The following is a 25,766-nucleotide window of genomic DNA, read 5'->3' on the forward strand; positions in this document are numbered from 1 at the left end:
AGGCAGATCTCTGACTAGGAAATAATAAATTAATACAGGTTATACAGAGAGCTGATGCAGGCTGTGTAAGATGTGAGCACCACACATGACTTTACTCAGACTGTGGGGAACCCAGAAACAAAAGTGTATCTGAGCCTGGGTATACTGACCTCTGTGACATTTTAGAAGCATATGGTCGATACTATAGGAGTGCCCCAGGCCATCACTAATCACATTCTAGGACATTTCCTGCCAATAATGTGTAGGAAAATGGATAAACTCACCCACTTCTCAATAACAGCCACATAATGCAGAACTGCCATAGAATAGTTTTATGCCATTGCCTACTTCCCCCATGTCCTCAGTGCCATAAACTGCACCTGAGACACAATCAAAACCCCAGTGTTACTTGATGCTAAACAGTACATCAATAGAAAGTGGTGACCATCACTGAATTGTGTGTTTGTGTGCTCAGTGCACAGACTCATTGCTTATATTATAGTGACACATTCCAGTAGTGTGCATAGTACAGTAATATGGGAGGAACGCTTCCAAGGGCTGTTTTCCTATATGGGAAAATTCCTGAGTGGCTTCTACTCAGTAAGTATAGAACCACAACTATAATGTAAACATAATACAGATCAGTAAATAGTAAGCATGAGGGTTAAATATGTGTTTCCCCTTCCTACAAACAGATAACTGAGGTTATCTACTGGAGTCTTGGCTTATGACACCAGTCAGAACTCTATAAATGCTTGCTGAGTAGGCATACAAGTGAGTGTATACCATGACATGGAACACCACTGAGCATGTGTTTGGCATACTAAAAGCAAGATTCAGATGTCTGACACATCTGGGGGTGCATTTCAGTACACAAAAGAAAAGGCATCAGAGATGGTTACCTTGTGTGCCATGCTGTCCAACATGCTAACATCAAAACATAGTGGCCTTCCAGCTGCTGGTGTGGGTGACCTACCCAAAAAATCTCAGATGTCTCATGAAGTACTATCAGAGCTGCCACAGGATGCCCAGAAGGACATAGGGGTTTGAAGAAATAGGCATGGGTGACGGAGGTGACAGCCTTATGTTCTAGCTCAGCAACATGGCAGCAACTGGCTCACGACTTTGGGTCATGACAAACCACTCATACAGAAGTAAACAGACAAAACAGTGATGTTTACACAGTGTTGCCATACAACAGCAGCAGAGAACACATTTAATTGTTGAAGAAAAACATTAGCTATCCAGATTGAACATCATACATACCATAAACACAACGTTCACCTACAATAAATGTAGGATTGTGCATTGGGTTAGAAAGTATTGTAACCAGCAGAAATTAATTGCATTGGTGTTACGATAACACTGAAATGCATCACACATAACACAGGGATGCATAACACTGAAGTACACCATACTATACAACAGACAGCAGCAGGAATACTGACTGCATGGAACATAACCTGACCTGGAATGTCACACGTAAGGCAACATTATAATTAACATGTGTGTTTAACAACATGAGACAGACAAATGAACAAATATGTTCAATTCAGCAAAGAATCAATGACAGGCATGACACATCAGCAAGGGAACATACATTATTGTATGGGATATGGCAACATAGTTATATATGTGTATTTGTAAGCTGGTAGATATGGAAAGGTACCCATAGGATGTAGACTTCAGGAAAAGGATAAGAAAGGTGAATATATAAACAGAGGTACACACTGTGTTAAGAGGGGAGTCATGTACAATACCAGAATAAAATGCCACAATTATCACCAGTATACACAGTGATGTATACCTGCACACACATTTATGGCAGACAACAATGAAATGTGTAATGTATAAATCAATGCCATGAGAATAAGGAAACATGCTGATGACTCGGAGAAATACTCACTGTATGTCAACTAGAAAGAGCTGCTAAAATAGAATTAGGGTGATTGTTAAATATACCAGTGTAGTTGTCAATACATTACCTAAAATATAACAATGGCAAATATGTTTAACATAACACAACATAAAGGTCGTCACTAACATTAGAAAAATGAGCGGAAAAAGCCTGTGGCATCAGACATTTGAGAAACTATTCACAGATAGTATAGGCAGTGGTCAGCACAGTGGTCATCATTGCCACAAGGTTAAAATGACACAACACGAGATATATTGGATCAACTGCCGATGCTAGTCTATTGCAGTCCAGAGTACGCATGTTGATGGCTAACACCATGGTCTTGTTTGCCCCTTTACATCCAGAAACACTCTTTCCATGTTGCTGTACTGAGGAGCTGGTTGAAGTGACACTATCAGGTTGGGACATAGTGTAGTTATGAGCAGTACTGTGATGTATCTGTCTGTGTGTCTAGATATGATTGTTGGGTTCTGAATAGGTCAAATAACACACACATTATTGTACAAGGGCCATGTACAGATCTGCTCTGAGGGGATCTGCCTCTCCTCACTAGAGCTAATCTAACCATGAGGGTCAGGGTGCATAACAGAGTTAGTACTATGGCACTTCTCTAGTACTGCCATAACAAAAGTTTCAACAGCACATGCAACAGACACCACACTGTCATGCTGTGCAGCCAGTGCTGCCATGACCTCTCCATGTCTGCGCTCCACATGCAGCTGGTGTGCTACATGATTGGTAGCATGGCAAGTGCACACAGGCCATTGCCATGCTGTAGCTGTGAACATTCATGCACCTGTAACAGTAAGCATACACCATCTGATACACATCCACACACATCAGTAACACTCCCACGAGTGTTTGATGAGCACTATCAGACTCATCACTAGGCAGTGGGTCATGGTCATTACCATGTCCAAAATATAATGTCATACTGAACTGGCTGGCCACACTATCATCCCAATCTGAAGCTATACCATGAATCACCTGACTGTCCCCTTCTGGACCAGACAATGAACCCAGTGCAGTGTCCTGTATGCCATTGGCAGTAACATCACATCCCACCTTGGCATCAGTAGATGGGCTTATGCAGGAGGCAGGAAGTGGATGTGCTATAAATTCAGACAAATGTACATTTACAGAAGTCAAATGAGCAGGATGCAACTGAAATACTTGTATATCCTGGATCACCTGCCTCAGTCCCTCCCCAGGTATTCAACAATTCTGGCAAGTGTTATGGTATAAGGCCAGAAAGAATGTTGCCTCATCTGGGAAAGATAAAGGTAGCCCACCTCAAGTGGCATTTTTTTGCCTTGCATAGCAGTGGAGTCTGTTGACAGCATGGCAGATCATGTCATGTCAGCAGAAAAACAATGGTTTATTTGCAATCATATGCACAGCCAGCTAGCCCCATTGAGTCAACATCAATCATATGGGATATACCTCAGATGTCAATGTAGTCAGTTGCAAAGATCAGCACAACTGCATCATGTACCCTAATGTAAATAAAATATGCAGTTGTACGTGTGAAAGAGCAGCTCAGAACAATAAAAGCATATGAAAATGAACATCTTAACAGTGATGGCTAGATGTGAAAACAACAACTAAGCTACAGGCTACCTCATCCGGACATCTCCAATGTCAGTGAATGGCATATCATCTTCTAATGTAGGAGTACTCATCAATGAATATCTGCAAATCATACATTGGATGTAACATTTGTGGCCACTCCCATAAATCATTGTTATCCACAAACAGTACTATAGACATAGAGGTGAAACAGAATTACTGACAGTTATAGGTGGATTCCATCCATATATGAGGTTCACCAGGGCTGGTGTGCTTGTAACCGTTCACATGCATATGGGGATAATCTCCCTGGTAATGATGAACATGTAGCCATATGCATGCATATTGGGGAAGGCTACCGCTAGCCTTTATGTAACTGACATTTTGATGTGCAAACACTACAACAGATATGGGTTACAAGTTACACACAGAATACTATGAACATCATACAGTAAAACTAAGTACAGTATTTCAAAAGAACAATCCAGGCAACTGACCCCATGGTTTTAAGTTGCAGTCAGGCAGCTATACCTAACATTGAGATTTGTTCAGAGCAAATAGCTATTACATACCATTTGTGTTCTACATAAGTAATGAGCATCATTAGCATACAATGCTTTGGAATTGCATTAGGGAATGTCCTTGTAAGTTCTTAGCACATTAATCAATACCTCAGCATTACGTGTATAGTACTAAGTGCAAACAGCCAATAATTATCATTGAATGTGAAATTCTGGGACACATTTCCAATGCCAACTAATAAACTGCTACCATCCTATATGTTCCAATTTTAAACTGTTATACTGCCACATTTTCATATCATACCCTTGCCACTTGCAAACTGAGTGGTACCAAAGTGAGCACTTTTACAAAACATTCATTTCTAGACTTTTGGAATATTTGATAATGATGTCAGTGGAGAGGAGGCTGTTGTACATCTGAGCACCCAACCAACGTGGAGACACTCCAGATGCTGTCAGTCTATGTGAGACATGAACAGGGGATGCAGGCAAGCCAGAGGAACTTCGTGCAGATAGACATATGCATCTGGATTAGATGGGAGCTGTGAGAATACATCAGAATCATCAGGAATGGCATGCAGGACTACCACTGATACAATGATCTTCACCATAAGGACCAGGATGAACTTCAAAGGATCATAGAGGTATGGTGACAGCCCTTGCAAGCTACAATAAATGCCATAATCCACACCTTAACACTTATTAATTACTGTTATAATTTACTGAAGAGATATGGTAATATAATGAACTGTGATCCATAATTATTGCATTTATATATGTATTACCATCAGCAAGTTATTTGTAATGAAAAATAATAATTAGTAGTTAATTTCTGATGGTCGTCCAATTGCACATCCTGGAGTTACCAACAAATAAGCACATCCAGCAGGATTTTTTCGTAACCATATTTATCATTAATGACTGCATTTTTGAGACATATCATAAACAGTGCTATCCATTAAGAAAAGCTGGTGCACCCTGAAAATGACTATGTTATCCTGTAGCTTAACTGGTTAAGCAATGTAGCAGTGCAAATAGTATTTGATTGTCTCAGGTTTCAAAACCAGGGAAGCATTGTTATTCAGAATATTTATGGACTAATTTAGTTTGATGAACTTCACATGATATGATGATTATGTTACATGGTTGTGTGTTGATATATGAAAGAATCTAGATGTGTTTCATTGCTGGAGTGCATTAATGCCTACAGTGCATAGGCTATGGATGACTACACATTCCTTCTTTATCTGCAATGCTTTCCATACCATGTAGTTTCTTACCCTGGATTTCATTGTGATCACCTTGCAATAGTTATTGAAAAGCAAAACATGTAAAATCAGTCTTAAAATGTTTACTAATAACTATTCACATACATTACTATTTGACTAAGTTTGAAAAAATATAAGCGCATTGCAGGACACCTTGCATACAATTTAAGGGAGTCTTGTAAATACACTTGATTTACAGCAAATGTAGAATTGGAATCGTTAGAATGTAAAAGAGCTGAAGGTTTGGTAATCTAGGTGAAATCAGTAACTACAATCCTTCTTGTTTTGTGATTGTGGGCTTGAACCCCATAGCAGTTCTGTAATTACCAGCTTTGTTAAACATTTAGGCATGTTTTATTACTCGTAACATATGTAAAGTGACCTCTGTCTTGTAGGACATATATATCTTTATTATCTGCAGCACTTTGAGAATGTTTCATATCATGTTGTTTCTTACTACAGATGTCTCTGTGATTCCATTGCAGTGGTTATCAAGAAACAAATATGTAAGCTCAGTCTTAAATCCACCCACCCATCCACGGCCCCTTTTTCCTATTTTTGCACATGGGGTCAGGGTGCCACTTCAACAATGACAATTATGTAGAGCCAAGGTTCATGGCTGACCAAGTTTGCAGCTGACTGCAAGTTAGGCACGGTCAACACTTCCCCAAGTGATGTGGACATCCTCCAGAAGGGTCTCACCCAAACAAATGACTGGTGCCAGAAACATGGCCTCAAACTGAATGCCAAAAAAAGCATCATCATCCCCGTTGGGGAGAGTGACGTCCCCACATATTATCATATTAATAACAATGTCTAAATACACAATCAGTCGTGAGGGATTTGGACACCCAGGTTGATAGCAACCTGACTTTTGACCACCATGTTGCGTCCGTTGTATGGAAAGCTTTCTACATGGCCCACCTCATAAGTAAGGGCATCTCATCCAGGGACAAGGAGGTCATAACATCCCAGTATTCCTCTCTTATAAGACCAATTATTGAGTACAATGACCACTTTGGCATGTACCTCAAAAAAGCACATGCAGCAGCTGGACAGACCACAGAGGTTCCTCACCAGGAGATTCCAGGGCCTCAAACACCTACCTTACACAGATAGGCTAAAAATCCTGTCCCTCTACTCAGTGTCATACAGACTCCTAAGAGGTGACCTCTGTCTGGCATGCAGAGCAATCTCAGAACCCGCCTTGATGGGACTGCTGCACATCCGTAAGTCAAGCTCCACTCAAGTAACCCACATGTGTGACCTCAACCTGGTCTATGACATCAATAGGACTTGTTGGCGAGACAGATTTGTGTCCCAGAGACTCGCCCATCTCTGGAATGGACTCCCACTCCAAGTCAGAGTACCTCATTATCCTTTTTTAGCCATGAATTAGATAACTGGATAGGAAACAGAAAATACACCCTTGGGATTCCACCTGTGTCACGTCTGGACAGGGGATTTGGGTGCTGACTTGTCTAAACCTGGGCTAAACTCTTGGCTAGGCTTATAAGGGCCTATATATATTTGTTTACCAGGAAAGTTCGACCTGGAACAAGCCAATTTTAAGTGGCGGCCCAGGGAGAAAAACTCCAGATGCATGTCTTTGTGACGTGGGAGGAAACCCACATGAATGCAGGGAGGACATGCAGACTCTGCACAGAAGGCTGCAGAAGGGCAGTTAGGCGAACACGGGAATGCCGAATGTGTGTTGGCTGATTCCTGTATTGCTGAAGTGCAATTCTACAAATGTCTTTTAGTGAATACCTCTGTACAGTCAATCATATGAGGTTGACATTACGAATAGATATTGCAGTACACTGCGAACTGGAAAATTTACTCTTTTCCTCATTGGAGTTGGAATACATAATTTGTAGGAGGTGTGGGGTTCATAGGGTTTTCCCCCCTACAAAAACATGAATTAAAGTGATGTGCAGTACTGAACTGCATATGTTCGTGCTGCTGGGAAGTAGGCAGGTAAGTGTCAGCAGGTAAACCTTATGAAATGTTGAAGCTGTTCATGGTTTAAACATCTTTACCTAATTAGTATTAAGGAATTCAGAATTTTTTTCAGTGTATGTGTACAAAATATGTTTTGACATTCAAAATTTTGATAGTAAACATATATATATATATATATATATATATATATATATATATATGTATATATATATCTATATATATATATATAGATATAGACACACACATATATATATATATATATATATATATATATATATATATATATATATATATATATATATATCTATCTATATATATGGGTCTACTTCACATAATCGAACATCCAAATTCTTGACTTTCATATGGTTGAGACCAAATGATCGAAAATTTGAATGTTTGAAAATGTGAAAAAAAAAAAGAAAACTAAACAGTGTTAGCAGGCTGGCAAGCCCCCCCTGCACACCACACCTCCCACTATTTCAATATATCAACTCCGGGATCACACTACATTGTGGTAAAGGGACATTTTCCTGTTCCACGCTCTATGGAGCTCCCCATTCAGACCGTTTCAGTTTTTAAAAGTTCGATCATATGATCTCGGTCATATGAAAGTCGAGCTTTTAAAAGTTCGACCATCTGAAGGAGACCCATTTTATATATATATATATATATATATATATATATATATATATATATATATATATATATATATATATATATATATATAGACAGCTAGATCATCGTCATCATCAGCATCATCAGCTCCCTTTTTTCCCATTTTTCTACATGGGGTTGGGGTATTGTGTTAACTGTCGCCAACTGTCTTGATTCATTGCCACACTCCTGCCTTCTTCAACACTCATGCCTGACTGTCGCAGATCTTCTTTCACACAATCCAAACACCTCTTTGCTGGACATCCTTGTTTCCTCTTATCTTCTTCCTGTCTATCCCAAATCTTCCTCACCAGATTGTCTTCTGCTTTTCTACACATGTGCTCAAACCATCATAATCTGTTCACTTTGATCTTTCCTGCAATTGGAGCTACTTTGACTTCTGCTCTTATCTCCTCATTTCTTCATCTGCCCCACAGTGTGCATCCTACAACCTTTCTCAGGCACTTCATTTCCATCACCTCTAGCTTCTTCAACTGTTCTGTCTTTACTGCCCAGGTTTCTGTACCATACAGTAGTACTGGTTGCAACACTGTCTTGTACAGCTTACTTTTCAGCTTCTTTGGCATTTCTCTGTCATAGACTACACCTGATACTTTATGCCTGTTGGCTGCAGTCCCTCTGATTCTAGCTTTGACCTCTTCATTCAGATAATCCTTCTCCTCAACTACTCCTACCCCTCCCAGATACGTGAAGCTGTTTACCTGTTCCACTATCTTCCATTCTGTCTCTATTCTCAGCTTTTTCTGATTTCCCCAATTTGCCGCCATCATCTTATCTGTGCTTAGTTTCATCCCATGTGCCTTCAGATTTGCATTCCATTCTCCTATCCTTTGCTGAAGTTCTAGTTCAAAGTCTGCTTGCACTGCTACATTATCTGCATACAGCAGATTTGTTCATCCCTCCCCTCCAACCTGTTTGCTAATGTAGTCCATTACCAGTATGAACAGCAGTGGGCTCAGAGCTGGACCCTGATGCACACCCACTCCCACTGGGAACCCCTCTGTAAGGCCGAACACTGTTTGTACTTGAGTCATTGGGTCCTTGTACATAGCCTGCACTAATTCTACCAATGTTTCTGGGACTTCAATCCACTGCAGTACTGCCCAGATCAGCTTTCTTGGGACCTTGTCATATGCTTTCTCCAAGTCTAGAAATGCCCATTTGGACTCTCTCCTCATCTCTAGCTTCTTCTCAAGTATCTGTCTCAATGCAAACATAGAGTCAGTTGTGCTGCATCCTGATCTGAATCCAAACTGCTCATCTCCCATCTTACATTCTACTACTCTGCATATCCATTTATCAGTCACTCTCTCCAGAACTTTCATGCAATGTGATAGGAGTCTGATGCCTCTGTACAACCCACAGTTGTGGACGTCCCCTTTGTTTTTGTACACTGGCATGAGTATGTTTATTCTCTAGTCATCTGGGATACGCCTTTCTCTCCATACTGCTATTAGTACCCTCAGGAGCCATTTCTCCCCTATCTCACCCAGCATTTTTTATCATATCTGCTGTAACCTTGTCTGAGCCTGCTGCTTTCCCTGACTTCATCTTACTTCTTCTAGGGTGGACTCCTCTTCTACTCTTATTGTAGGCTGTTTCTAGGGCAGTATAGTGTCTGTGTTTTTTTTTCATTCAGAAGCTGCTGGAAATACTCCTACCATCTACCTTTGATGCCCGCTGGACTGGTGAGCAGGTTGTTGCCAGTTGTCTTAGTGGTTAAGGTCTTTGTCTCCCACGCACAAGGTGCAAGGTTCGATCCTGACCTCTGACCAATGCCTGTTTAGAGTTTGCATGTTCTCCCTGTGTCTCCGTGGGATTTCTCCCATGTCTGAAAAACATGCTGAGTGTTTCCATCTTAAACCCACCATTGATTGGAGCTGTCGGCCGCAGCACAGACTCTACATGGTTCCCTATAGGGGGAAGAGTTGTACAGACCAACTGCTTTGGGCATCTACTGTGGTGTGCAGTATCCTCAAGATAGGAGAACATGGATCACAGACTGCACTCCGTGGCAGGGTTAGCCACTCGACGGTGTAAAATATGGCTCTAGGTGTTTTGGTCATGTTGACTAATGTCACCAAAAATGGGCATGGGTAGTTACTGGTGATAAGTGGGTTGAGGACTTGGCCTACTGTAATCCATATAGACAACTAGATAAATATAAATATATATATATATATATATATATATATATATATATATATATATGCACACAGTATATAGATATATAAAATTATATGGAGAGAAGATAGAGATGTCACTATATATTTATATATATATATATATATATATATATATATATATATATATATATATATATATATATATGTGTGCATATCTATGTAATAACAAACATGCACACAAACAAGAATTCATGTGTGTTTAGCTATATATATATATATATATATATATATATATATATATATATATATATATATAGGTCTACTTCAAAGGATCGTAATTTTGCAACATCGAACCTCTGATCTGTGAAGACCAGATGATAACTTGTGAAATATCAAACGTTGTGAATGGAGAGTGCCGTAATGTGCAGAATGGGAAGTTTACCATTCTCGTTACTGTAGTGCGATTTCAGAGTTGGTATATTTAAGCAGCAAGGGGTGTGGAAGCTTGCTCTCCTGCAAAAATGTGAGAGAACATGTTTTCACCTATTAGATTTTTTTTTTGTGTGTGTTCTTTATTTCACAACTTCGAGCTTCTCAATGATCAAAGGTTCAATGTTGTGAAATTTTGATCATTTGAAGTAGACTCATATATATATATATATATATATATATATATATATGTATAGATAGATAGATATAGACTAAAATCTTCAAATTATGCAACTACGATAACATTAATATGTATATTTATTTCTAAGAGTGTCAGCGTATGTGCCTTTCATGCACTTCTGTGCTGTATCTTATGTGACAGTAATTATACTTCTCATAATATTACTGAAGGGAACACTATACCATTCTAAAGGTCATCCCAACTACCTCTTTTTCATGCAGCACTAACCTTGTGAAATATTACTCTGAAATGTGTATAATGCTGATGACATCATTCTGCTGTTAATATACTGGGCCTGTCTCACAATTTATCCACCAGTCATTTTATATATCATTTGGCATGGGCAGACAAGGTCACATGGTACTGCATGTCAAACTGTAACTGTCTATACACAGATTAAATGTGTTTTAATAACTATAACTTATTCTCTGATGCCATAGAACAAGTAGCTAGACATGCAGATTTCTAGCTTCTGGCATGGACATAGGCTGTAGGCTTTAATCTAGCTTCTCCTAGTTTGTATACAGTTATCCTAGTGTGTATGATATATTTGCTCTTTCAAATAAAACTCCGTCTATGCAAACTGTTTTCCTAGATATGTATGACACTGCTTGATTCCATAAATGTTTTATTCTGACTATGTTCTGCACAAAGTTAATGTAACATTAATTGCTGTCTAACTTCATAACACAGAATCATTGATATCAGTTAATATTTCTTATCCTTTTATTCATGCAGATGCTGAGGTAACAGTTAGAAATTGAGTTTGTTGTATAGAAATGATGAACAGACTTGAAGATCTGCATAAGTGAAAAGATATATATTAATATTCTCAACATTATTTTTTCCCCTGCATGTCTAATCACATATCTGTCTCCAGTCTGAGATTTGTATTCAGATGGCATGTGTGAATGCAACTTCGATGGCAAGCTTCCCATAATACATCAACAGGATATTTTACATGTTAATTTATATGTATCAGTTTGTTTTGCATATAATTTCTGTACCCTTTGTCATACATGTCCTTAATAATTTGTTAGTGGTTATATTGAGGTTAGATGAAGTTTGCATTCACAATCAAAATGCTAGTCATTTGTGTTCTACTTGTGAAGTGTTTTAGATGCGATTTTTATAAAATTATGTGTTTTTGTAGATTATGTTTACTGTTTTGACTTTGTTATCAGATTACATAGAGTAACATATATATATATATATATATATATATATATATATATATATATATATATATATGGTAGTGTTTTTTAGCTGTGTTCAATGAGTGCCTAACTTGCCTGTTCTTATATAAGAGGGGTATCTGCCATTTCAGTTTTAGTATTATTGACAGAGTTCTAATGTTGTGTATTGATCGAGTTCTGCTATTTTTGCGCTGCTGTTTAGCTGTACAAGTATTGTTGTTGGATTGCTATATTACTTATGTATTTTCATCTTACTGTCTCACACACCACTTTGAAGTGTTGTGTTAGTGGGGCTTTACAACTTATATCAACTATGAGCATATTCTGTTTCAGGATGGCACCTACATCTGTCAGTGTAATATTCCTGAGTGCAGTGATACTTGTATGATTTGACAACAAATTATATTTATTTCTGTTATGTACATGTTGAATAACATTTCTATTCTGTCTTTTGACAGGACAATGTGTAAAAATGTTTCCCATATATTCGATTCTCGTTCTAGAGTAAGTATTTTGTGATGTCATCCATTACCCCTAATGCAATGGCAAACATATTTGCATAAATACCAGCAGTATATCTGCAATGGTATAAATGTCAATTTTCATAAAAATCACATATCCGGTGTGGGTTTTCCCTACATATATTAGAAGTTGCATATATTATTGTTTTATCATTTGGTGTTGCTGCCATAGAGACACCTCAAGATGTGTGAGTTAATCACTGTAGTCAGAGTCTCGCTATACAGCAGTTATTTTTCATTTAAGGCTGATCATAATCTGTATAGAGTTATTTGGTTTCTTTGCAATGGTGTTTTTTGCTGTGGATGCATTATTTCTGCATATTTGTGTTGGTGCTACTGACAAATGTGTCCATGCTACAGCAGAGGTAATTCTCATCTCCTATGTGATTATTTCTGTTGATGTCACTCTGCAGTCTGGTTTACCTTGTTGAGACTAAGTTTACTTAGTCAATTATGTGATAAAGCCTTGATTATTGCCATCTGTGTGTTGTGATAGTGCCAGTGCTACATATGCCCTCATGTCAAGCATGTGATGAGTATGTATAATCATCCATATGGGACAGTAATGTGACTTTTAAAACTGTAGTGCTTCTTTACAGGATAGTAATGTTAGGTAAAGATTACACACATCCTGTATATGAATTGTTGATGTTGTTGATTGCATATTTATTTTTGTGCACCTGTCAACTAATTATGTTCAATAGATGATGCAGCTGCCGTTGTTCTGTGATGTTTGCACACCTTGCTACATATTGTAAATACATAGTGTTACACAGTAGTGATATCTCTGACTGCACTATTTTGTGTGTGTGTGTGTGTGTGTGTGTGTGTGTGTGTGTGTGTGTGTGTGTGTGTGTGTGTGTGTGTGTGCGTGTCTGCATGCTCCTTTTATATGCTGCTCTGACATGTCCTCTGATGTTTGCTAGTTCTGTTCTCTTACACTTCAAATATCCATATTAGTAAAGGGCTATCTTAAACAACTTTGCCAGAGTGTACATGATGTATATTTCTACACAATGAGGTAATATTTTCTGACACATTTATTCCATTTCAGACTGTATTATGTATGAAATGGATGCATTGCAAATGTGTTGTCTGTAACATTCTGACATATAACAGATACGTTTGTAATTTGTTAGGGTTGGATGTATTATACATTGTAACAAAAACAGTACAGATGGATTAATGCTCACCTTATTAACACATCACATACATAAGACTTTAATAATGTACACAGTTTATGAATCTGTTATATTGTATGTATTGCTACTGTGTTTTACTGTTAATGATCTTTTATGCATAATTTAATGATGCACAGTTATTGTCATGTTACAAAGTCGGGGAACTGTGCATGTCCACCTAGCCAGCATAGAAGATGAATTCAGGCTCTTCACTTCTGGGAGAGTCTGAATCTGAGGGCCAGGGAGACACCAGAATAATGATTACAACAATGAGGGATAGGGATCAGCACAGGCCATCATTCCTGTGAATAGACAGCGACAATGACCTCCACCATGTGAGCCCAAAGACCTGAGGGAATACATCCATGATGTTGTCACTGATGTTTTCCAGATGCAGATGATGGACTTGATGGGCACTTTCTTCCGAGATATGGTTATTTACAAACCTGAAAGATCTAACGGGGTTAGTCTGTACGTCCAATGTGTTGCCAAACCATAGAATAGCATTACAGAAGCAATCAGACTTATACCCCACTACTATTCCTTCAAGTCTAGGCTGAACGAACATCTAACCAATAACTGGATCTGCCCGCGCTCCTTGTCATCTTAGTACTCTTTTCCATTCCCTTCTTCTCCACTCTTAATAGACTTTCTCTTGATCGATCCTACTTCCCTTCCTGCATTACCTACTTTCTAGCCTCACTTCTGTTTAGTTCCTTAACCTTGTAATGTTCTTTCTTTATATTCTTAAACTAACCATTATCTATCACAGAATTTACGACTGAAATTTACTACCTAGTTCTCCTGCCAGAAGGAGTATATGGCTTTTACAACTTATTACTTATTCTGTTATATATTTTTCATGCATCATTATATAACATGCATATTAGGAACTCTCTTCTATCTTGTATAGAATGTACGGTCAGTTTTATTGCTTGCCTTATATTTTGCTTATTTTCTTTTATTGTATTCATAAATTCTACTACTTTGTTGTCTTAATATCTGTAGCCATTGTTTGATTTTTTTTTACTTCTGTTTAATGTGTACTGAATTTTTCTCTCTTGGCCTCCACTGAAAATGGGCTCATACCCAATTGGTAACTAACTAATTACTAACTAACTAACTAACTAACTAACTAACTAACTAACTAACTAACTAACTAACTAACTAACTAACTAAATATGCTTCTAACAGTGACAGCATACAAATCATCCCTTGTAATGTAATATTATGAATGAGTATTTCTCCTACTGGTGGTGTGCCATATTTGTGTATTCATGCCTGTCCTTTGATCAGTCATTCACATTTACACAAACTATTGTTTTCACTTTGTGTGAATGTGCCAGCTTGTGTCTTAAGTTTGCATGGTAGTATATATGGGTATGTGATATTCAGCCCTACTTTCATTATGTACCTATGCTAAATTGTTGTTTACCTATTGCACATTAGTGTGCTGTTTGTGTCATTTGTACACAGACATGTTAACAACCACCAGCAATGCACGATGCACATGCCAGCCCTTTGCTCCTTGTACCTTGCAGGGAAACTACAGTCCATCTTGTTCTGGGGACATATGCATATACAATGTTTTTACCTGGATATGCATGTCCTGTGTTATTATGTGTCTGCTTTTTCAGGCATACATTTCTTTACTACTGTGGACATATATTGCTCATTTCCCTTTTTACATAACTTTTGGCTACATGTTACATATATACATGGCATATTTATATGCTTATGTGCACCTTTGTGTACCATATCATTACTGGAATGTAGGTATACTGGGCTTATTACGACAGTCTTCCATCAAGGTAGACTGTCATACACATGCAATGCATATCCACACATGATGATCATTGTGATGTTTTCATCTGTGTTCATGTTTTACTTGTGTGTTTATATTCCTCTGACATACCTTCCATGCTTCCTGCATAACTATGCGTGCACAAACTTACATACTTTAATTTCTCTTATTCATACAATATTATTAATGGTTTTGACAATTTTACATTGCATGGCATTTGTGGGGTATATATGATGAGCCTTCTGTATGGTTGGCTTGAATGATATGTCATGTCACATACTGAATGCCATGTGTGTTGTCTCTGCGATGTAATGTCTACTATGATCTCATGATCCCATTTCTCCTGTCTTACTTTGTGTTGTGTATAGTTAGTGGTTTATTACACAGCCATAATACTCTTTTGTTGCAGTACTGCTGCTTGCAAGTATGTTGTTGCAGTATTGCTGCTTGCAACTATGTTTAGTTATTTGTCTATTGCATATAGGGTTGCAGGTTCGGATCTGACCTCCTACATTTCCTTTGCTGTATTTACTCAGCCTTCCTGTTGCTTGGCTTATTTGCACTGCCAACAACCTAGTGAATGATAATGCTTGATGTTTATTGTGTGCTGCAGTGCTAGCATTCCACATGTAGTGTTCTTTGTCGCACACTTACCATCAGTCATACTCCTTTTGGTATGCCTGTCATACAGTTTACAGCATCTCAGCACTGCTTTGTGCATTAGTACATAATATGTTATTGAGGTACACCACGACTGCTATGCATCCCTACCCTGTTTGCCATCTTCCTTAATCCATGTTGTACAGTCCATATGTCTGCTGCCTGTGAACCTCATCTATCCTTTATGTATATTACTGACCTTTACCTGTCTAGGGTTGTGCTACTTGTTATATGTTTGCACCTGCTGTTTTCACCACTTCTTCCTTCCATATCTTTTCCATACCTTCTAGTCTCAATAAAAAAACAAAAAGGGGGGGGGCCTATTACTAAAAAAAGAGTTTGTCCATGACCCATGACCTTCCTGTGCAATCATCCTTCTTGTGTGCCCCTCTTGCTCATCCTAACCCCACAGCTGCTTTACTATAACCCTTGTGTTTGTTACTTGTGTCCTCCATAGATATACAACTCATTGCTAGCTAGAATTAGCATTGGCAATGTGGCCATGGATACCAGTTTGTTGTAATTAACCTTTTAACTTTTTTTTTTTTTTTTTGCAGATTACAATGAATTCTGAAAATGATTATGTGTGTGTGTTTCTGCATTTTGTGACAATATTTGTACATTAATGGGACTACTGCTAATGCACAATTGTCTTCTGTCAGTATTTTCCACAGAGTAATGCCATGTTTCATTAAGTCTGACTACCTGTAACATACATGCATCATTAATGGAAATATGTCATCTTACAAACATTTTTCTTTTGAACTAAAATTTTGCAATACCTGATTGTCGCTGTGCTGACATTGTTAGTTATTTGTTGTGTTGTATTACTAGGATTTGTTTAATGGATTGGGACACATTTGCATATCACTTGACTTCCTGCAAATCTTGTGTGGAACTTGGTGCACTCCACTGATTTATGTGAATCCTTAGGAATCTAGCCTATTATTTTGTATTCTCTCTCTGTAGCTGTTATAGATAATTGTTGAGTTTATGCTGTAATCTGCATTTATTACTATTTTTTGCATTTATATTTGGTTACTAGACTTCTTTAAGTGGTCGCTCATGGTTTTGAATATTACTGACCTTTTATTGTATAATATTCACATTTTACTGTAAGTCACCCTTCTTTCTCTTATGGTATATTTAGCTTCCACATCTAACTCCATCTAGTTTTTTTCTTTCTGTCTAATATTTCTTTTCAACTTTCTGCATTTGTTTTCAGATCTCAGTAGTCTATTTTTCCTTCCTGTCTCATTCACCCCTGTTCCTTTCCTTGAAATTTTAATCTAAGATATCTGCACCCTTTTTCCATCTCACGCTATGTCTTCATTTCCACTGTAGTTACTGCATTTCATATTTCAAATAATTTTTGCAGAATACTTCAGGTTCAAGCATGAATTTAAAATGAATTTTAAACATTCAGTATGTATCAAAAAACCATCTTTCAGGACTATGACAATTTTTCTTATTATCATACATACCTGACAGATTTTGGTCTGTTTGGTAGTCCTAAATCAAGTTATAATCAGTTTCTGTTTACCCAATACACTACATAACAATAAAGGAATGAGTGATCTGTATTAAGAGATGCTAGATACGTGGTTAAGTGCAATTATTTACAAAAAGTCGAGTATGAACATCTTGCAGCTTACGTGAAACATTTTAAAACAGATTGTACATTTCTGAAATTTAAACACTAGAACATTTAATGTGTGACTGCAGTTGAAATACCATCACCTTTCTATTTGCTAATGATCTGTAGTTGAAACAGATGTTTAGTCCAAGGAAGAAGAAGAGATGACTGCTGAGCAGTGTCAGTGCAACCTAGCATATGTTTGATGCAATCAGCAGTTAGTGAAACCTAACATATGTTCGATGTAATCAGCAGCCAGTGATTATAAAAAATGGCAAACAGATTTCCCTGTGGGGAAAGTTGAGTCATTCATTGGCAATTTTCCTGATAAACAAATACGGTACTGAAGTTCTCTTTCTTTATTAACAGGGATATATTTATTAATTTGTGCTAAAATCTTATCCTATAAAGTTTCAAGATGTCAAAGCATTATGGCAGGTTTAGTATAACAAAGCCTGAACATTACCAGGACTATACAGGTAAGTCACATTGGGTAGCATAGTGGTGCAGTGATTAGCATTGTCGCCTCACATCAAGAGGTTCTCCAGTTTGATTCTTGGCTGGGGTGCCTTCTGTGTGGAGTCCGCATGTCTTCCCTGTGTTCACGTGGGTTTGTTCTGGTTTCTTCCCACATTCCCAAAACATGCTGCAGGTGGATTGGACACTCTAAATTGGCCCTAGGTGTGAGTGTGTGCCTTCTGAGGAAGGTTGGGCACTGGCCTGGGAACATGACACTGTAAAACTCTACTGCCACTCGGTCTGTGGACCAATGATCTGCTGTGGAGATCCTAACAGACAAGGATGAAAGAAGTAGATACAAGTCACATTATATAAAATTATAGTCATACAAATCATCAGTATATGGTAGGTAAAACTGTTGCATTATATAAATAAAATTCTTCTGGCAAGATAGCTAATAAAGACTATGTAGGAGGCAACTATGGCAGCATGCATTAACCTTGGAAATATAGAAATAAAATGTGTCTTAAACTCATTGTTTCTTAGTATTATGGGTTCTTTTAGTAGAGTCAGTGGACGTAAATAACTTCATGGATATTTGGCTTTCATTTTCTGCCATATTTAACTAGTACATTATACTTCTTGAATTAAACTTGCTTTCTGGTAATACAGATGCACAAAATGGTTTACCTTTACATGTTCAAAGGTCAAATCTTCTAACCTGCTGCCACGAACTGTAAACCACGAAATTCCAAAATCGCAAAAACCAAAGTGCCAAATTACAAAATGTCGCCCCCTTTTTGATCCATGGTAGCACTTGTTTCAGCGGTGGTGCATTTGGAAATGTCGAAATTTGATTATTTTACGACATTTTGGGAATTCATTGTTACGGAATTCGCATATCTGGTTCACGGATGTGCATGTACAACCATTTGACTTTCAAACATGTAATGGTAAACCGCACAAAACTGCTTTCATTATAGCAATTTCCTGTTTTGAAGCTAATGCTGTCTATTCTGCTTTCTGTAAAAAGGGTAGCTTTACTGGGATAAATGTTATATTTTGAAATAGGAGTATGAAAGTTTAAGTTTATTTAAGTTCTTCACAGGTTTGCCTTTTATTCTAACTATTTGCAGAACTTTTTGACATGGGTTCCACAGAATAAATCCTTGTCAAAGTTACATTTATTAGTCTGATTTTTGCCTGCACAGGGAAAGGATGCCATCTAAGATTTACCTGCCTTCTTAGAACCAGAAGCATCAGCTCAAAAGCAGGAATTTTCTGCTGTATAACCAAATTTTGCCATTGGTGATCTTAACTTATCAGCTCCTTGCCCTAACTTAGTTTCCCTGTTTGAGATATAGCTGAAATCTCCTTAGAGCAATTGTGAAGCTCATGCACTGGCCCAGTAATTAAGTAGCCTCAATCCTCACCACTAACACCTGTGAGGGATGTCCACATTGGGAAGGATAACAAATACACACACACAGTAAAGTACAATTTCCCTTAAGAGCGCACAGAGATCACAGTCTAGGGCTGGTTTCTCCCTTTCTCTCCAGATCGCCAGTAAGACTTCCCACTGGCACAGCTATAGGGTACAGATTTCAGCCGAGTAGTCAAGCCAAAACCTCCAGTATCCTCTCTGTCCAACCAGTGATTTCTGTCCCTGCCCAAGTAGCTGACATACATATACTTTGAGATTTGTTTTATATAAAAACACACAGACACTCCTGGGGAAGGCTGGCACAGGTTTTCCAGCTATGCCCTCTCCTGCCAGGCTATAAGGTAGTAATTACTGTCACCAACTACTTTTATCAGCTACCAATAAGGCCCTTACCAAAGGATGTCTGATTATACTGTGCAATATTATTATCCAAATAGTAAGTGGATGAACAGCAAGGCTTATTTGGAGTGGCTTTGTACAGTATCACTATATACATGCAATGTACTCTAGAGCTTAAAATATCTCTACATAAAACCGCCACAGTTGAAAGGTTTAAAACTATTTAATAATAAATAATAAAAACACAAGACAAATCTTCTCAATTCAACACAATGCTAGTCAAGAGTTCAGAAATCCCAGGAAAATGCTTAAAATAATACTGTAGAATAGTCTGACATAAATATAGAAAAGAGCTAGTCTAAATCTGACTAAACTCCTATCTAACTCTAAGAGCAATCACAGTTCTAAATAAACTTACATATAGAGCAAAGGCAAACTACTAGTGAGTGATGTTCTGCAGACAAAATCCAAAATGCTCTGATTCTCTCTCTTTGAGAATGTCTTCAAAATAATACATCACTGCTGACTCATTTTAGATTACATCATTCTTCTCTGGCTCCCAGGCTAACAGAAACTCAGAATTTTAACATTTTTTTGATCTTGCACCTGCCCAGGAAACTACAGTAATAAAAGACATTATATATGTAAAATCTTGCAATTAACTCTGGTCTCAAAACAATAGAAGGAATTTCTCAGTCCAGGCATTATGTCTCTGAGCCTTGAGAGCAAACAGTCATACAATGCTTGACTTATCAGTTTTCTTCCAGCAGAGTGCACTGTGGTTATATTTTTGAAGTTCAACATTTAACAGTTTTCTTACATTTTAAGAGGACACGCCTGTGGATTATATTCATATTTACAATGACATGGAATTATCTACAAAATTCTATCTAGCTAGGCTGGCAGCCTTCACATATCTTCACAGCCATCATATGTTTGTTTGACACTATTGGGATACTCTTGTGCCATATGCTTCAAATTATTAATTGACCTAGCATCCAGTGTTGTAAATCATCTTCCCAAATCAAACACTCTTTTTTTTTGTCAGATGGTAAAGTTTTTAATACAGGAATGATGCCAGCCCCTTTGTTAGATTCAAGTTCTTTACTAACTGGGTCAGACACCAGATTCCTTCATAAAGTGATATACATCTCTAGCAGCCCGTAAAAGCTAGCTGGCATAGAAGCAGGTGGTAGACCCAGGTTCCTGGCCAGCATCAACAAATTTGTCATGGTAGGAGACAAAGTATGGCAGTATATCCAAAGGTTTAGTCAAGTCTCAGGAACCTGACATACTTCTAAGAGACAAACTTTTTGGGTCTGCTACTTGAAATACTGTTTCAGTCCATTATCTGGAGAGTAACCCCCACATAAAGAAACTTTATCTTCATCACTGGTAATGTAACCCAAGGTGGAAGACAGCTGATCTGAGTAGGCTAGATCACGATCTTGTTCCTTACCCTCAGAGAATGATGATGATGGCGATGTGGATTCCCCCTTACTTTTTTGCCTCAGAAAATTTCCTGGATTAAGATGGTTTGAGATCTGCCTTTAACCTAGATGTAGCCTTCTGCATGATATTAAAACATTTCTTTGCTGTCTTTCTATAATCAATAAACACAGAACATAGTGATCACAGAAGCTGACTTACAGACATCTGTACATCTGATATCTGGAATTCAGGACATGCAGCCTTACAGGAAAATCAGATCATGCCTAGACTTCTATCTGACCATCCTCCAGCCTGTAGATTTTCCCACAATCACATGAGGAATACTACTACCAAAGGGAGCGGAAGAAACACAGGCCCCTCCAGAGTTAAAACAATTGTTGAGTCAAGCACTGAGCTAAGCATCTTAGGATGATATCCAGGGTAGGGATTTGCTTACTTCCATAATAAATATTTCAGCAGCTGAATCTCCTGGACTTTAAGCTACTCACTTGACACGAGTTGTCTTCAAACTGCTTTCTCTCTCATGGATGGGATTTACATCAGGTTGTAGGTAGGTGAACTTTAACTACAGCTACAGTGTCCAGTTAGAAATGTCCAGTTAGAAAATGACAACATATGGATTAATTGGAAACACAATAATAGATATTCTATGTTTATCAAGATTTCCCCTTTTTCTTTTTAAACTTAGAAGATTTCTGTGACATAATACAAGCAACATCTAACTTAGAGGTAGGCAGAAAGAATACGAAAGGAAATATCTTAAACCTTTCTTGTCCTCATTAAGGCTGTAAAATTCTTGGCCCACCTACCTAGTATATTTTTATTAAAGTAGCAAAGTTCCCTGGCTCTGTGGCATAGAAGGATGAAACTTTGACCATGATGTACTCGATCCAAGATCAAGCAACAGTGAGGGTACTGCAAGAGCTGGGCAGTGGAGGCTGGAAGGGAGTGGCTGACACCGTTACTTATCATCTCTCCCATCCCATTGAAGGTGATGTCGCCCATTGAAATTGTGACACCCAGTGGAGAGAAAGGTGCAAGGTATTTAGTGGGTGGGTCAGAGGTGTGTGGTTAGCTCTGCCAAGGTGTGTTCATGCAGTGGCCTTCATGAGGCTTGTGCAGGAATGTGCATATACAGAGTAGTAGTGCATTGCAAGTCTTTATGTATGCAAGATTGCATGTCAGCAGGTAGAAAGAAGAGTTATTGCTAATCAAGAAAAACCCTAACAGCTGCATGGATAGTGGTTTCTTGTGATTAGCTCTTGAATAATGGTAAAATAAATAGGCTAACTATCCATGGGAGGGCTGATAGCTGGCAGGTAACAGGAGGAAAATAAGACTATATAAAAAGTAATACAAAACATGTAATCTTAATATTGTTATTTATTCTTCTATACACAAAAAAGTAAACATCATAAATAGCAATAATACATATATGCATATACATATATATTATTATTTATAATGCTTAATTTTTTTTATTTATGCAGTTCATAGTTTATATTTTTATATTTATTATATTGTAGTCTTGCCCTAATAAAAGAAATGTACTGGAAATTAATTTCTTAAGTAAGGGTGAATTTGACAGCCATGATAGCAGTTGTTTGCAGCTTTCTCAGGATATGTTATTTAGTCTTATAAGAAATAAAATGCTTACTTGAAATCTCTAGCAGGAATCACTGTCAATTTTAAACAGACTGTAGAAAAACAAAGTGAAATATGAGTTAAATGTAATGCTAAGATTCATCTAAAAGAGGACTGAGGAAAGATCATATTATATTATGTTTTATATCTGGACTACCCCAATGGCTATGTTTCAGGATTGAAGTCTAGCATCCTAAGGCATATTTGGTTACTGAATATATCTGGTGGAAGGTTGATGCTTGGTTTTAGCTTTGATATATTAAAGTTGCAGTAGAAATCTTTATGATATGCATCTTGTTTGGCAGTAGTCTATATATTTTTTGCAACACTATCTTACCAGCTGTTATTCTTTCATTCTAAACTGCAACAATATTGTGTGTGCATGCAAACACATATACATATTTATATAGTTATACACAAAAACACATTTTGTGTATATATTTTGATGTCTTTCATTACAATTGTAGGAGCAATGGTGGACTATCTGAAGACATTTTTCGACATAAAGGACCTTCAAATAGTTTCCAGTAGTACACACTCACCCTCCACCTATCACACTGAAAATCATCACACTGCTGTCTAGTCTCTTTACTAGCAATGCTGTGAATGTTAAGCATCACTGTTTACTTAATACATTCAATGCATTTTATTGGGTACAACTGCATGATTCTAATAAAGCTTTCCGAGGTAATGGTCTAAGAAAAAAAAAAAATCTTTGGCTATACTCTCTAACAACAAATTAACAGATGAGTAAACTCCTTTAACTTCTCTATGTTGCTGCTTTTTGTCAAACTGTAAATTATATGCAATAATTGCCACATCTTCTGTGAACTTTACAATACTGTGTCACTTAAAGCAGCGAGGACAATGTTCATATCAATATTATAGAAGAGTGAAAAAGATTATGTCTGTGTTGTATAAGAGGGCTTCCATTTTTAAGAGTAACTTTCTTTTGCAGATCTGAGAACACAGGAAAGACACAGAGGTGTCTTATTCAAGGTCACTTTGTATGCAAGATAGACTTGTTTGGAGGTTAGACTGATTCCATTCCTTCAAAGTAAAACGAGACAACAATAATAAATAATTCCCCCTTTCTCCCTGTATCTTTCTCTCAAACCCTTGCGTATCTGTAAAACAGCACCATGATCCTAGCTATGCAAACAAACTGAATACATATTTCTCTTTCTCCTTTTTTTTCCATAATGTATGTGAGGATCTGTTCACAAACTTGTTAAAGCAGTTTAGCAAATAGCATATGTCGTGTATTACTAGTATGTCACATAGTCCAACAATGCTTGATTCAATGACAGACCTATGCACATTTTATTAAAAGGTACAGTAAGAAAAGACATTTGAAGTAGCACTGATTTATAATTTCATTTCTTAGGAGAATAGAAGGAAAGAATAAATATAATCAGTGTAAAATACTAATTTTGAATATTACTAGAAGCAGGCATAGATCTATATTCTCATCTGTATTCCAGGTAAGGTATCTTTAAATAGTTTCAGTCAAGATTTTAAAATGACAGTGTCTCTGCAATCAAAAACTGGAATTCACTCCAGCAGCTGATTAATCTTTATATAGTAATGACTAAGTCTGACTGCTTCATTTATTTCAACGTTTGGGCAATGTACATAAGGAATAAGAACCATTAATTCTTAATAGAATTGTATTATAACTTATTGTTAAAATGTCAAAAACATGCAGGAAAGCAACCTATTATTTTCCATGGCGTTACTATACACAATTAGTAGTATTTCATCTTTTGTAGTGTTGTAACTATGTTTTAAAAAATATTTTCCTTTGTCTGCCATTGGATTTTCCTTTCTAGGCATACACTTTCTTAATAAACAGTCCCTGGGATTCAATAAAGCCTACACGAAGTTCTGAGTGAACAGACAACACAAACATAGCTCACAACTTCTTCCTCTTAATTATAGTTTTTTTTACTGATTGTTTTGCAGATCTAAATACTGAGGTGGATTCATAAACATCACCACAAAGTATAGACTACATGTACACTTATCTTTCTAACTGACTAGAAAGTGTAGAAAATGTGGTAGGGATGTTCTTGAATATAGATCGTGTACACTCAGTGTAGGTATTATTGAATGTGACCCAATGTTTCATCTTTATTTCTTGTCATATCAAGGAAATGCAGATATTTTGTCCTGGCTCAAAAAATGATTTACTTAGACACAGGCATTTCCTTCCCTGACATTTCTGACAAAGTACTCTGTAGGGAATTTTTAAAATCTGCCAACTGATAGCACAAATAGGAAACATATTCTCAGTTACCTCTCACACCTCCAGAATTTATCTACCTGTGGACAAATACCCTGATGTCTGTTTGTGGTATAAACATACCCATGTAAAACTTACAAGCAAAAATCATAAACCTCCTGCATTTTGTTGTAGGGTCGTCTTCCTTCCCTTTTGTTATTTGCTTTATATTTAGAGCCATTGGCAAAGAAAATAAAGGGCTCACTTATTCAGGAATATAAGTGGTATGGCAAGCAGGAGAAGTTAGCTTTATTTGCAGATGATATTATTTTGTATTCAATAAATCCAGAAATGGGCATTTTGGTGTTGTGGTACACCTTAAAACAGTTTTAAGCCTTTTACGGATATAAAATTAATGAAGATAAAACAAAAGATATAAAGGTAGACTGCATACCCACACATGAATTGGTCCAACATTGCCCATATTTCTGGGGACATTATAAAATGAAGGACTT

Source organism: Protopterus annectens, chromosome 8.part0 (assembly GCF_019279795.1).
Source record: "Protopterus annectens isolate FY-2018-M chromosome 8.part0, PAN1.0, whole genome shotgun sequence".
NCBI lineage: Eukaryota > Metazoa > Chordata > Ceratodontiformes > Protopteridae > Protopterus > Protopterus annectens.